The sequence below is a fragment of the Carettochelys insculpta genome, chromosome 29 (genome assembly GCF_033958435.1).
Source record: "Carettochelys insculpta isolate YL-2023 chromosome 29, ASM3395843v1, whole genome shotgun sequence".
Taxonomy (NCBI): Eukaryota; Metazoa; Chordata; order Testudines; family Carettochelyidae; genus Carettochelys; species Carettochelys insculpta.
Genome location: NC_134165.1, coordinates 9,453,909 through 9,466,460, shown reverse-complemented (window position 1 = coordinate 9,466,460; position 12,552 = coordinate 9,453,909). Strand labels below are relative to the sequence as shown.

The 12,552-nt window shown below is 56.2% G+C and overlaps 1 protein-coding gene across 3 annotated transcripts in view; it reads right to left on the bottom strand.

Annotated features, from left to right (window-relative positions):
• ITGA5 (integrin subunit alpha 5) overlaps positions 1-12,552 on the bottom strand; it is a 60,329-nt gene that overhangs the window by 46,961 nt on the left and 816 nt on the right. The gene's annotated exons all lie outside the window — the stretch shown is intronic.

The following is a 12,552-nucleotide window of genomic DNA, read 5'->3' as shown; positions in this document are numbered from 1 at the left end:
ATAGAAATGGATGAGTGAGAACAGGGGTGTGCAAACTGGAGCGGGGAGGTGACCATAAGAGGGGACAGCACCATCAGCTGCTGGGTCTGAGGCTCACCCATCTCATCAGAATCACAGAATCCCTGGAACGGCAAGGGACCTCAAGAGGTCATCAAGCCCAGTCCCCTGCCCTCACAGCAGGACCAAGCACTGTCTAGACCATCCCCGATAGATGCCTCTCTTACCGGCTCTTAAATATCTCCAGTGATGGAGATTCCACAACCTCCCCAGACAATTTATCCCAGTGTTTAACCCCTGACAGTTAGAGTGTCCAACCTAAACCTCCCTTGCTGCAGTTTAACCCATTGCTCCGTGTTCTATCCTCAGAGGCCAAGGAGAACAATTTTTCTCCCTCCTCCTTGTAACCCTCTTTTACGTTCTTTAAACCCACCATCATGTTCCCTCTAAGTCTTCTCTTTTCTAAACTAAACAAGCCCAGTTCTTTCAGTCGTCCCTCAGAGCTCATGTTCTCTAGACCTTTCAACATCTTCTCTGGCCCTTCTCCAGTTTCTCCACATCCTTCTTGAAATGTGGTGCTCAGACTGGGACACAACACTCCAGCTGAGGCCTGATCAACACTGAAAACTTTGTTGAACTGTGTCACTGTTTTTCCCTGTGCGTGTTCCCGTTCACACACCGATTAAGGAAGTTTTTGCATTCTACGTACTTATGGTCCTACATGTGCTGAAAGGTCCGTTGCCTTGGATTACATTAGGCAGGTTGGGGCGGGGGTGCTGATTGCAGGGATGAAAAGAGGGGCCCACCCTTGGTTTGAATTCAAGGTGAGAACTGAGACGCTCGTGGGAATGACTTTTCCCACGTCGCTCAGGCTGTTGGAGTGATTTGGATCACATCGGGAGCCCAGAGGGAAAGGGCAAAGTCCCTGGACTCGCTGGAGAAAAGGAGAAAGTCTCAGAGGGAAGCCACATGCTTGTAAGTGCAGGCCAGGGGTGGGGGAGTTCAAGTCCCCCATACCAGAGCTGAAGGCAGCACCACCATGGAAAGCCTCCTGCAGAGGAACAAGGGACAGATCCTGCTGTAGAGGACATAGAGCTGTGCCCTAGAGGGGGGCCCGGAAAAGGGAAATGGAGAACGACTAGTGGTAGCACATGAATGTCTCCTCACTGGTCACTGTGGAGAGGATGCCCAGAACAGAGCAGCAGATTCAGCATTTGTGTGCCCAGACACACAGCCTGGAACTCAGAGAGGGAAATGTGCTGCTGACCTGACACCCAGCTAACTTCTCTAGTGGGGCAGAGGGCCCCCGTCTTCCAGGACACAGGTTCTGAAGTGCTTCTGTTAAGTAACGTGTCTCTGTATGTTAAGATGCAGCTTCCATGCCGACGACAGCCAAGAGTCTGGAAAGCTTCCACGCAGCGGTTGTGTATGAGCACAGGAAGAGCTCAGCTGGCACAGGGGTTTCCACCGGGCAGGTAGGACACCAAAAGCAACTGAGGAAGAGCTGCTGGGAGAAGGTGCATTTCTTAACCCAGAAAGCACAGATCTCGGCCCTCGCAAAAGGGGCAGGGAAGGGCCCAGCGCTGGCAGGAGGGAACACAGGGAACGCCTCAGAGGAAAAATGAATTTTTTTGTATATGTAAAATCTTGGAGGTGGGAGAACATTTCACAGAGGACCCACGAAGGCCCTTACATCTCCTCTCACCACAGCCTGCACTCCCAAATCCCCTGAGCTCAAACCGGGAGTGACCAGAACCCAGCAGGGAAAGAAAACCCCAGGAACTGACACATGCTAAGGTCCAGGAAGGAGCCGAGAAACACAATGGGTATCAACACTCCGGCCAGTCTAAACAGAGCCAGGGTATGACAAAAAGACTTGTAAACATCCAGCTGTGGTCCGGTGTTGACTCAAGTCTGTTTGGCACTACGGTTAAACCTCTATTCTACTCAACCTGAGCAGAAAACCTGGGCCTGGCCTGAAAGCCCAGAGAAAGGTGCCAGCGGCAGGATTTCTGGGAAAGACCTGGCACAGGCTTGGGGGGTGGATAAGACCACACCCTGTGGCAATGGGCTGTAGGGCAGAGTGGGGTGGGGGCCACTGACCTACAGAAAAAGCATTTGGGGGTCACATGCCAGTGAGAAGCTAAAAAAACCCAAACCCTAAAGTCCTCCAACTGAGAAGCAAAAATAAGCGACATGCACCTCACTGCTGGCAGCACACAGCCCTGCCAAGGCCCTTGGGCCCTCCCGCAGGCCAGGAAGGGTGAGGAAGCAGCAGGTGGTGATGTGAGATAAGGATGTAGTGAGGTTGTCCCCAACCCAAGGAGGTAAAAGGATGCACCAATCTGTGCGCCTGCTGCCTGGCATTGCTGGGGCTTTGGCGCCCAGGCCCTGTGTGCCAGGGGCCGCACGGACAGTCCCTGCCACAGGTCTGCAATGCCACAGAGGGGGCAGGGTGAGACAGGGAAGGGCACGGCGGGTAATGGCAAAGCTTGGCTGAGCCCATCCAGGCTGGTACCCGTCCCACCCAGCAATGCAGGTCCGGGAAAGGCAGGGAATCGGACTTGGACGGAGACCTGCCAACCTCACAGCAAAACCCCCAACAGCCTCCACGCCCCCACTGCCCCCAGCAGTGACCACGGGGAGGTTACAGAGGACAACCCAAGCTGGCTGGAACCTTTGCAGAAGTGGGGGATGCCCCAGGGGTGCAGCCTCTCGGGCCCAGCAATCAGGGGGTGCTGGGCCCAGCTGTCCCAGGGTGGGTGAAGGCAGTGCACTGGCTGTGGAACCAGGGCTGTGATAGGCGGGCAGTCAGGGAGCCCCCTTCTGCCCCATCTCCCCTCCATCCCGCCCCAGCAGCCTGCCTGCCTGGGGAGGGAGGGCAAGGCAGGAACTCCAGCAGAGCAGAGACGGGGCACAGCGGGGGAGGTTGAGGGGGGGAGCTCTGGGCCATCAAAGGCTCCAGCAGAGCGGCTGAGCCCTCAGGGCACATCTCTGAAGAGGGAGGGGACACCTGTTGTGTCTTTCCCAGGAGCCCCTCCCCCACGCCAGCCTGCAGAACAAAGGCGACCAAGCTCCTGCCACCCCTGCCCCCCTTCAGCTGGCGGGGAGACTGGTGGAGGCGCGGCAGGCCAAGCAGGGTGGTGGGAATCTGCCCCACGTGTAAGAGTATAACCAATATGGCTTCTCCACAGCCATACTGAAAGGCCTCCTTCTGCAGCCAGAATAAAGAGCAGCAGCCAGTAACTGAAGCGGCAGGTCACGTACTCACACCCTATCTCCCTTGCAGCACAACAGTGTCGCACAAAGCTGTGAAGACGAGGACCAAATCCTAGCACCGCCCGCTGTCTCCAGATAAAGAAACAGATCTCAGGATGGGGGAAAAACCAAACCAGCAGTCCTGGAGCATGGTAAAGACTAGCCACACAATTAATTAGGTGATGAGCTGTTATGGGACAGACCCACTTCTTCAGCTCTAAGACGGGTAAAGAAAACTCAGTCAACAGCCTTTCCCTTGGCAAGCCATGACTTAGCAATAGCTTATAGAACAACAAGAAGTCTTGTGGCACCTTATAGCCTAACAGATATGTTGGAGCATAAGCTTTCATGGGCAAAGACCCGCGGGCGGGTCTTTGCCCATGAAAGCTTATGCTCCAACATATCTGTTAGGCTATAAGGTGCCACAAGACTCCTTGTTGTTCTCCAAGCTACAGACTAACACAGCCACCTCTCAGATACTTAGCAATAGCTGAGGTTGTGGAATCCCCGTTCGCTGATGCGTATCAGAGGGCTCGCCTGTGTTAGTCTGTATCTTCAAAAACAACAAGAAGTCCTGCGGCACCTTATAAACAAACACATTTTGGAGCACAAGCTTTTGTGGGCTTTGCTTATGCTCCAAAATTTCTGTTGTTCTATAAGGTGCCGCAGGACTTGTTCCTTTGACAATGATCGTCTTCACTTTTCTAGGAACAGAGAGGGAGCCGTGTTCATCTGTAACTCCAACAAAACAAAGCAGCAGACATGTAGCACTTTAAAGACTAACAAGATGATTTATTCAGTGATGAGCTTTTACGAGACAGACCCACTTCTTCAGATCAATATTGGAAATGAAACTGATCTGATGAAGTGGGTCTGTCCCATGAAAACTCATCACGAAATATATCACTTTGTAAGTCTTTAAAGTGCTACATTTCTGCTGCTTCACTTTTCTACTAAGACTCCCTCATTTTCTTAAGCCTGTATTTAAACCCTCCTCTGGAACCCCCCACTCATACATCTGATGAAGCGGGTCTTTGTCAGGAAAGCCTATGCTCCGAAATACCTGTTAGTCTATAAGGTGCTACAGGACTTCCCGTTACTTTTCTACTGTTTCCTGTGTAATCTCTGTCTGGTTTGTAGTTGCTCCCATCTGCAGTATAATGAATTTTGCTAGGTGTAAATCAGTTCAGGTGGTGGGATTTGATTGGGTAGGTAATTCTGTTACAGTAGGTTATGATTGGTTAGTAAAACTGTACTAAAATAATTGGTCAAGGTCTAGCTAAGCAGGACTCAAGTTTCACCACTTAAACTGAGGTCCAAGAAGGAAAAAGAAGGAAAGGAAGAAGGAAGGAGGAGGGGGAAGAAGGATGGAAGAAGAAACACCTTAAGGAAAAAACCTGGGAGGACTCACCCCCAAGCCCAGCACTGCCAGACTCTGAGCTACAGCAACCAACCTCCAGAGAGTGACTGTGTCTGTCCCAGCAGGGGAAGGCTGCGGCCGTACCCGGATTGGTGGGCATGACACAATGCTTTGCCTGGATTCTGCTTGCTGGGGAATTGTCAGTAAATAAACAATAAGAATATCACTGCATCAGGCTTTTTTAGTGGCACAGATCCTGCAGACCTGCAGGGAATTACGCCCTGAGCCCTAGGAACTGGGTAAGGTGGGAGTTTAAACTAACAGGGCCACACCTTGAGCCCTGTGGGTTGGGGGAAAGTGTGTGTGTCCCTGAACTGTGGAGGGGCTAAAGAAATTTGTGCAGGTAACACAAGAGACTGGGGCTGTGGGAAAGGGTGAGAGACAGGATCCCTGGACTGCGGATGCCATGGGGGCAAGAGACCATGCTGTCCCCCAGCACCCACAGATGGGGGATTGAAGCCTCAGGCCCAGGCTGAGCAGCACATTTAGGCTTGGGGAGCAGAGTTCCAGGGCCTGGACCCCCAGAGCTGGCCTAGCCGAGGAAGCCCGTGGGCAGCAGGGGGTTGGCATGTTATACACCTCCCTCCTGGACTCATACCCAGCCCCGCCCCCTCTCTGCCGCCAGCTCACGCTTCTTGCCAGGCTGCTCCATAGGAGCCCAGTGCTGCCCCGCACCCAGACCAAAGCCCACCATCCAGGCTTCAGCTGCCAAGAATGGGACCAAGCAGGACCCAGCTCTGCCCACCCTGCACATGCGGCTCCTCAGCCCAACCAGCCCCAGCACCCTGGGAGTTTGGTTGAACCCACCATGGAGGCTGAGACCCCAACTTGAAGGTGATTCAGATCCAGAACTCTGGGTCTGGTTTGAGTCTTGCATTTGTAGAGCCCCACAGGCCATTTTGGTCAATTTCACAGTCACAGGATTTAAAAAATGGCAAATTTCACAATTTCAGGTGTTGTACCTGTAGAGTCCTGGCCCAAAAAGGAGTTGTGGGGGCGGGAGGTGTCACAAGGTTATTGTAGGGGGGTTGCAGTACTGCTCCCCTACTGTGAAGCTGCTGGCAGCAGCATTGCCTGCAGAGCTGAGCAGCTGGAGAGCGGTGGCTGTTGGCTGGGAACCCAGCTCTGAAGGCAGAGCTAGCGCCAGCAGCAGCGAAGCAAGAAATGGCCTGAAATGGTGTTGCCACCCTTCCCCCTGCACTGCCACCTGCAGAGCGTGGCCCTCGGTCAGCAGCCATCACTCTCTGGCCACCCAGCTCTGAAAGCAGCAGTGCAGCACTAAGGGCAATCTGGGTACGGTGGTGTCACCCTGTCTTCTCCACTGCTGCTGCTACCGTCAGAGCTGGGCCCCTGGCCAGCGTGACAAATACCTCCCCAGCTGCCCTGCTCTGCAGGCAGCGTAGAAGGAAAGGTGGCATTACCGTGACCCCCATAAAATAGCCTTGTGATTCCCCACAGCTCCTTTTTGGGTCAGGGCCCTACAGGTACAACATCTGAAACCATGAAATTTGCCATTTTTTAAATCCTGTGACCCAAACTCCCTTTGGGTCAGGACCCCCAGTCTGAGAACCACTAGCGCGCAATTTCACAGGACACCACATTTCATGATCTGTGACTAGGGCGACCATATCTCCTTGTCCCAAATACAGGACAAGGAGATATGAAGGGGAACGGTGGCTCCTCCCAGCTCCTCCAATCCCTGGGAGAGCCAAGAATGAGGTGGCAGCTGCCGGCCCTACCCCGGAGGCCTGGGGAAGTGCATCCCCTGGCGCTCCCCTGCAGCCCTGGGGAACCAGCAGCCCCCAGTGCCCTCCGAGTCCTGGGGAAGAAGCAGCTGCCCACGCTCCCTCTGCTTCCCTGAGGCTCAAGGAAGTGACTCCCGCCAGCAGCTGCCAGTGGAAAAGGTCAGTGGCAGAGACGGCCCAAACATGGGACAATGAGTCCCTTTTAAAAAATAAGTTGGGACGCCTTTTTGGCATCCCAAATACAGGATCATCCCGCCCAATACGGGACCATCCTGCCCAATACAGGACAGATGGTCACCCTCTCCATGATGCCTTTTGCATACCTGTGGATTCGTTAGGTCCCCAGCCATGTGTGTGTAGAGCAGTGTTTCTCAACCTTTTTTATAAAGTACCCCATTAAAAAAATTGTAAGCGCGCCCCACTACCTACAAGTTTCAGACACACTTTTTTCCTGCCTTTGCAAGGCATTTGTTTAAACAATTTAATTGTAATAAGCTGGTTGGGAGAAATGACCTATAGGAAATAAACTTGTCATCGTGCTTATGATTGTCCAATTTTTTTATTCATAAAAAAAGGTTGAGAAACACTGAGTTAATGGGCCCTCTGGAAGAGCTCTGCGTCCCGTCACCCCCCCCGGGGTACTTGAAGCCCTGCTTGAAAACCACTGCTGTGGAGGAGAAAGGAAGTGAGGTCTGTTGGTTTGTACAGGATGCCAAGGGAGGGTGTTGGGACGCCAGGGTTCTGCTCCTGACTGTTGACGGTGAATCACTCACACCATGGGCATGTCCTCACCATTCTCTGCCTCGGTGTCTCCTCTGAGGTAGGGCTGATAACCCGCTCCCTGATGGAAGGGGGACCCATGAGAGCTGGAAGATGATGGTGAACACAAGACACATCAGACACCATGCGGGGAAGGGGCTATTGCCCCAGCTTCCCCTCCTTGCTAGACTACGTCTAGCTGGACAGCCCCACAAGGCCCCAGCTCTCGCCATAGACCACAGAAACAACCCCCCCCCCCCCCGCCCCGCCTGCCTCTGCAATCACGTGGCTTCTATTCTGGCATCATTCCTAGGATGCTTCGCTGCCCCTGGCCAGGCTGCTCCTCCCCAGCACAGGGTGCCTCTGGCCAGAGCAGGTTTACCTGCTGGCCCCTGGAGACAGAGAGAGCAGGTCGGCCTGCCAGCCATCTGAAAGGAGCGGGGCTACACGCAGCTGCTCACCCACATCTTGGCTGGGGGCTGGCTCAGCTGATTCAGGGCAGAGGCTGCGCGGAAGCCAGGCTGGGATTCTCCTGGGAAAGCAGCTCCGTGGTTTGGGCCGGCCGGGAGCCAGGGCTACGGGAAAAGCCTGACTCACTGCGCGGCTCCTGCTGCCAGCCAGAGCGCGCCGACGGGAAAAGGGAGAGACAGACAGGAAAAGCATTGCACTGGGGAGCTGTGCCGTGGGCAGCACAAGCTTCCTGGCCCCGGGGGGCGCAGGGAGAGAGTCAGGATCCCCTTGCTCCAAAAGCACCACTCCCAAGAGCTGGACTAAGGGAGAATAACACCCGAGGGGCAGGACTGCTGTGCCAGGCCAGGGGGCAGTGGTGCTGTGCCAGGCTGGGGGAGAGGGGGCAGTGGCACACATGGGCACACCAGAGCACTACAAGCCAGACTTTTCCCAAGCCCAGGCAAGGCCCTCTTGGCTGCATCCTGGTCAGCCCTTGCTAGACCCCAGGCCACTCACCATGGGACTCTGCAGGCCCAACTCTACACAGCCCAGCTCAGCGACCTGTGGCTCAGGAAACTGCCCCACTAGCATTGAAGAGGCAAGCGGGGAGGGGACAGGGCCTGGCAGACGCAGCCCAGAGGCCAAGTGAGCCGACAGCACCTCCCGATGCTGCTTCTGTCCCTGGAAGGCCGGAGCTGGGGGCAGCAAATGCTCAGGGGGTTACAGCTTAGGAGCTCTTGGGGGTCTCACTCCTCCCTATTTCAGGGGACAGGCCTGTGTCGAGGGTCTGCTCCGGAGTCAGGATGGGCACTGGCTCCCTGGTGAGTGCTGGGTAAGTCCTCACTGCCCAGCTGCCCTGAGTTGCCCCACATGGGATCCGGTCCCTCTGCCCAGGGCTCGGCTGCTCATCTGCCCTCGGGGACTTCTCCAGGGTTGCCAACCTGTGAAGCGTTCGCTGACTCCTTTCTGCCAGTTCTGTGTAGATATCCTCCCCCATCCCCTCACTCCCCTGCTGCTGGGGCAGGGGCTGGGCCTGGCTGTGGATGAGTTAATAGGTTTGGTGGGCTGGCTCTGTGAGGCGCTAGGTTCACTCAGGGAGCCCTCCCGCAACCCTGCCCTTGCAGGAGAGGGTGCGGACACCAGAGCAGAGATCATCTGAACTCTGGGCTGGAAGATCAGGGAGAGAACCCTGCCTGCAGCTGAACCCTGCACCAGCCTTGCCTGCGGGGGCTTCCCAGCCCTTGTACCTCCCTCCTGGGGAGCTCGGACAAGGCCCCTTCCTGGTGTGCCTCTGGGAGCTCAGTCTGAGTTTAGCAAACAGAAGCCTTAGGGCTGACGGACCCAGTCTCTACACACACCTACGAGAATGGGCTCCTCAGGCCAGCGGAGAAAAGCCTCACCCCCACCCAAGCTGGCAGCTGGAGCCTGACTAGCTCAGCCCGGCAGGGAGGGGAAGGGGCAACAGGGTGGGGCTTGTAGCAGATTCTCCATCCCTGGCAATTTTCAGGCACTTGTGTAACCCATGCATCTCCTGAGGGTGGGTCACTCTCCCATGTGGTGGCACCCAGACCACTGATCCAGCAAATGAATGAGTCTTTTCTACTGCTTTGGGCTGAGAAGCACCTCGCTTTTAGCTCCAACTGTAGAAGTGCCCGCACTAAGCTCCAGGGGTCCCAAATTCAAGGCCGCCTGGCAGTGGTTACCCGTGGCTTACCTCCGGCAGAAGCTAGCCCTAAGACCTGGGCTTTGCCACTCAGGCTGGATGAGCACTCCTGCCCTTCTGCCTTGGAATTTGTGCATTATGAAATATAATTGGCACACACTGGCCCTTGGCCAGGCAGAGCTCTTGGGTAATCAGCTAATGGCTCCCATTATGTACTTAACCTTTTGGTGCTCCCCACTTTTGCAGGGAGCTGTGGGCTGGCTCCAGGGCACAGCCAGCTGATGAGCCAGGTTCCTAGGGAGCAGGGTACTTGGCTTGCTGCCATGCTGGGGAACAAAGAAAGGCCAGGAGGCCACAATGTCACAACTGGGCTGGAGCTCAGCCAGTGGTTTACATTCAGAAGTTCTTTACAAAATGGAAGGGGTACAGTACCATGAACTAGATGGGGAAACTGAGGCACAGGGCATCACACAGGAGGTTACCAACAGAGCCCTGGAGAGAACCCCAGCCTCTTAACTCCCAGCTCTACACCCAATCCACCAGACCAACCTGATGAACAGTCACCTAGGCTCTCAAGAGCCAAGCCCAACAAGGCTTCTTCCTGGGCTCCTCCTGCAAAGACCCTCCCCCAGCAGAGCTGCTGGGCCCCAGACTGAGCTACTACTTTCTGTAGTGAGCTCTACAGATGACAAAGGCTGGGAGGTGGGGAGTCAGGCTCTTGGGTTCTGTTCCTGGTTCTGCCACTATCTTGCTACCTAACTTTGAGTGAGTCACTTTCTGATACTGTAACTCAGTTTCCTCTTCTCTAAAGTGCATTAATTACTCAGGACCATGAAGCAGAAACTACCAGAGACATCTCTGCAAACCAGTGCTCCAGACACAGCATCCAGATTACCAGCTGCTTCCTGTCCCATGCCCTCCTGCAGAGCCAGCCATACGGGTGGCCTCTGCCAGCCCTTGGAAAGAGAATCAGGGCAAAGAGAAAGTTTTGCCTCCCCATGTCAGGCAGTGCCCAGGCCAGCGCTGTCTGAGCAGCCAGGGCAGGCGAGAGATGCACTGAGGAAGAGAAAGCAAATCCGGGACATGCGTGAGGTTTCATTACAGGATGCACCAATTTGGCCACAAGGAGGTTGGGAAACCAGTGGCACCGCAGGCGACAGGGGTGGAGAATGGGCGGCATTGGACAAGGGACCCGCCCCAGAAATCACAGAGCTGAGGAATCCACAAACCAGAGCTCGGGATGGCAGCGTGCACACACCCGCCACCCAAAGCGCATCAGACCAGAGGGGGAGCTGACCCCCCTCCCTCTGATTTAGTCAGTAACAAGAGCCCCACTGCACGGAGGGGGAAACCAGGCACCCAGGAGAGCGGTTTACACAGTGAATGAGGAGCTGAGCTGGGTTGGGGTCAGAACACTGGCCTCCAGGTGCCCAGCCCCCTCGCTAACCACTAGGTCCCACTCTTCCAGAAAAGGACCCAGGCATCCTGACCCCCCCAGCCCACCTTCCCCTACCTCCCTTGCCAGAGTCAAAAACAGACCCCTAGCCTCCTGAGCCCATCTGCTCTCAGCCTCTAGACACCAGCCCCTGGCCCCCTGCTCTAACCTACCTGCTAGACCCCTTCCCCCCATACCCAAAACAAACTGGGAAGCCCTGACCTACAGTCCCCTGAGCTTTTAGCCACTACCAGACATGTGCTCCTAGGGAGCCAAGCACACACACAGCTATGATGAGAGACAGTGTGATTTTAGCACATCCCAGCTCCCTGTATTGGGGTGTCACACCAGGCCCTCCTAGGACCCCAAGAGCAGACGAAGGCTTAGCTGGGCAGCAATCCACAAACTGAGGTCACACTGGAGGTTTCTCTCCCATCACAAGAGTACTGGGGTATGGCCCAGAACATCTATAAATGTCTCCCCTCATCCCACCCCCAAAGGGACTCACCCAGCACCATTCTAATGCAGCTACTTCTGGGGTGCAGCATAGCAGCCAGCACCCCTGCCAGCCAAGCAACAAGGATGTCAGCTGAAGACTATTGGGGCTAGACTGCTACTTGCACTAGCAGTGGCATGGGGCTGTGTCTGAGGTCACAACTTGCCAAGTCCCCGTAATCACACTGGGAGCTGTAAGCTGTTTGTAGAGCAGCTTAAAGGGTTAATACCCCATCAGAGGGGAAATGGCTCTCACACCCCAGGGCAGGGCTGGACATGGCAGAGCCTCAGGCCAATCAGCCCAGAGATGCCAGGGCCTAGAGGCACTTTCCTGTCCCATAGATGGGACTGGGGGGTGGGGGGCTTTAGGATCAAATGGCAACAGCTGCTTCTTCCAAGCCAGGGGGTGGGGGGTGAGGACTGGCCCAGCTGCCCCTTCGCTCACTGATGCTGGGGCTTTAAGAGGCTCTGCCTGACTCAGGGCTCCAGCCCTGGGAGCTGCTGGTCTCAGAGCAAGCAGGACCATGAATGGAACAAGCACACTCATGAGGGGCATCTCCACGGGACAGCTCATGGGCTGGCCTCCTGCCAGGGCCACGGGACAGAGCTCTCCCCGACTCCACCTTCCCCACTGGAGCAGTCACCAGCCCCGCGCCCCTTCAGCACTGCCAAGGCCGGGAATGGGCGGGGGGGGTGGTAAGTGGGGATATCTGGGAGTCTGTGTCCCTGAGGGACCCCAGTGGGGTTCACAGCCAGGACCCCAGGGCTCTGGTCTGGGAGGGGAGTGTGCTGTAAGGGTTAGAGCAGCAAAGAGGCAGGACTCCTGCCCTGTCTTCCTGTCTCCGGAGGAGGACGGGTCCAGAGGTTTGAGGGGTGGGGCAGGGAGCCAGGACTCCTGGGTTCTGACTGGAGTTGGGGGAACCCACCTACACCCTTAAGCTGGGAACACTGGTCCGGTTGTGGCTCACCCCAGGGGCCCGGTGTCAGCCACTCCCCCTGCCCAAGGGCCCCGGGCGACACAGCACCGCGAACCGCAGCCTGGTGAGCCCTGGAGGGGTCCTGCCCTCCACCGTGCCACGTTCACTGGCACCAGGGCCCCGATTCCTGGCACGTGCAGCTGTTGCTGGCTTCCTCCGCACCCCACCCAGCAGGAGCTCGGGGGAGGCAGATCCACCCCCCGCGGGCGTGGGCCGGGGGCCAGCTCAGGAAGGGGAAATGGGGGGGGGCTCAGCTCTGGGCCAGCCCCCTTCGCTCGGCGCGAGCAGCTCACCGGAGAGTCCGCCCCCCCCCCCCAGTTCCCAGCCCTCCCGCCCCTCCAAGGGCTGCCCCG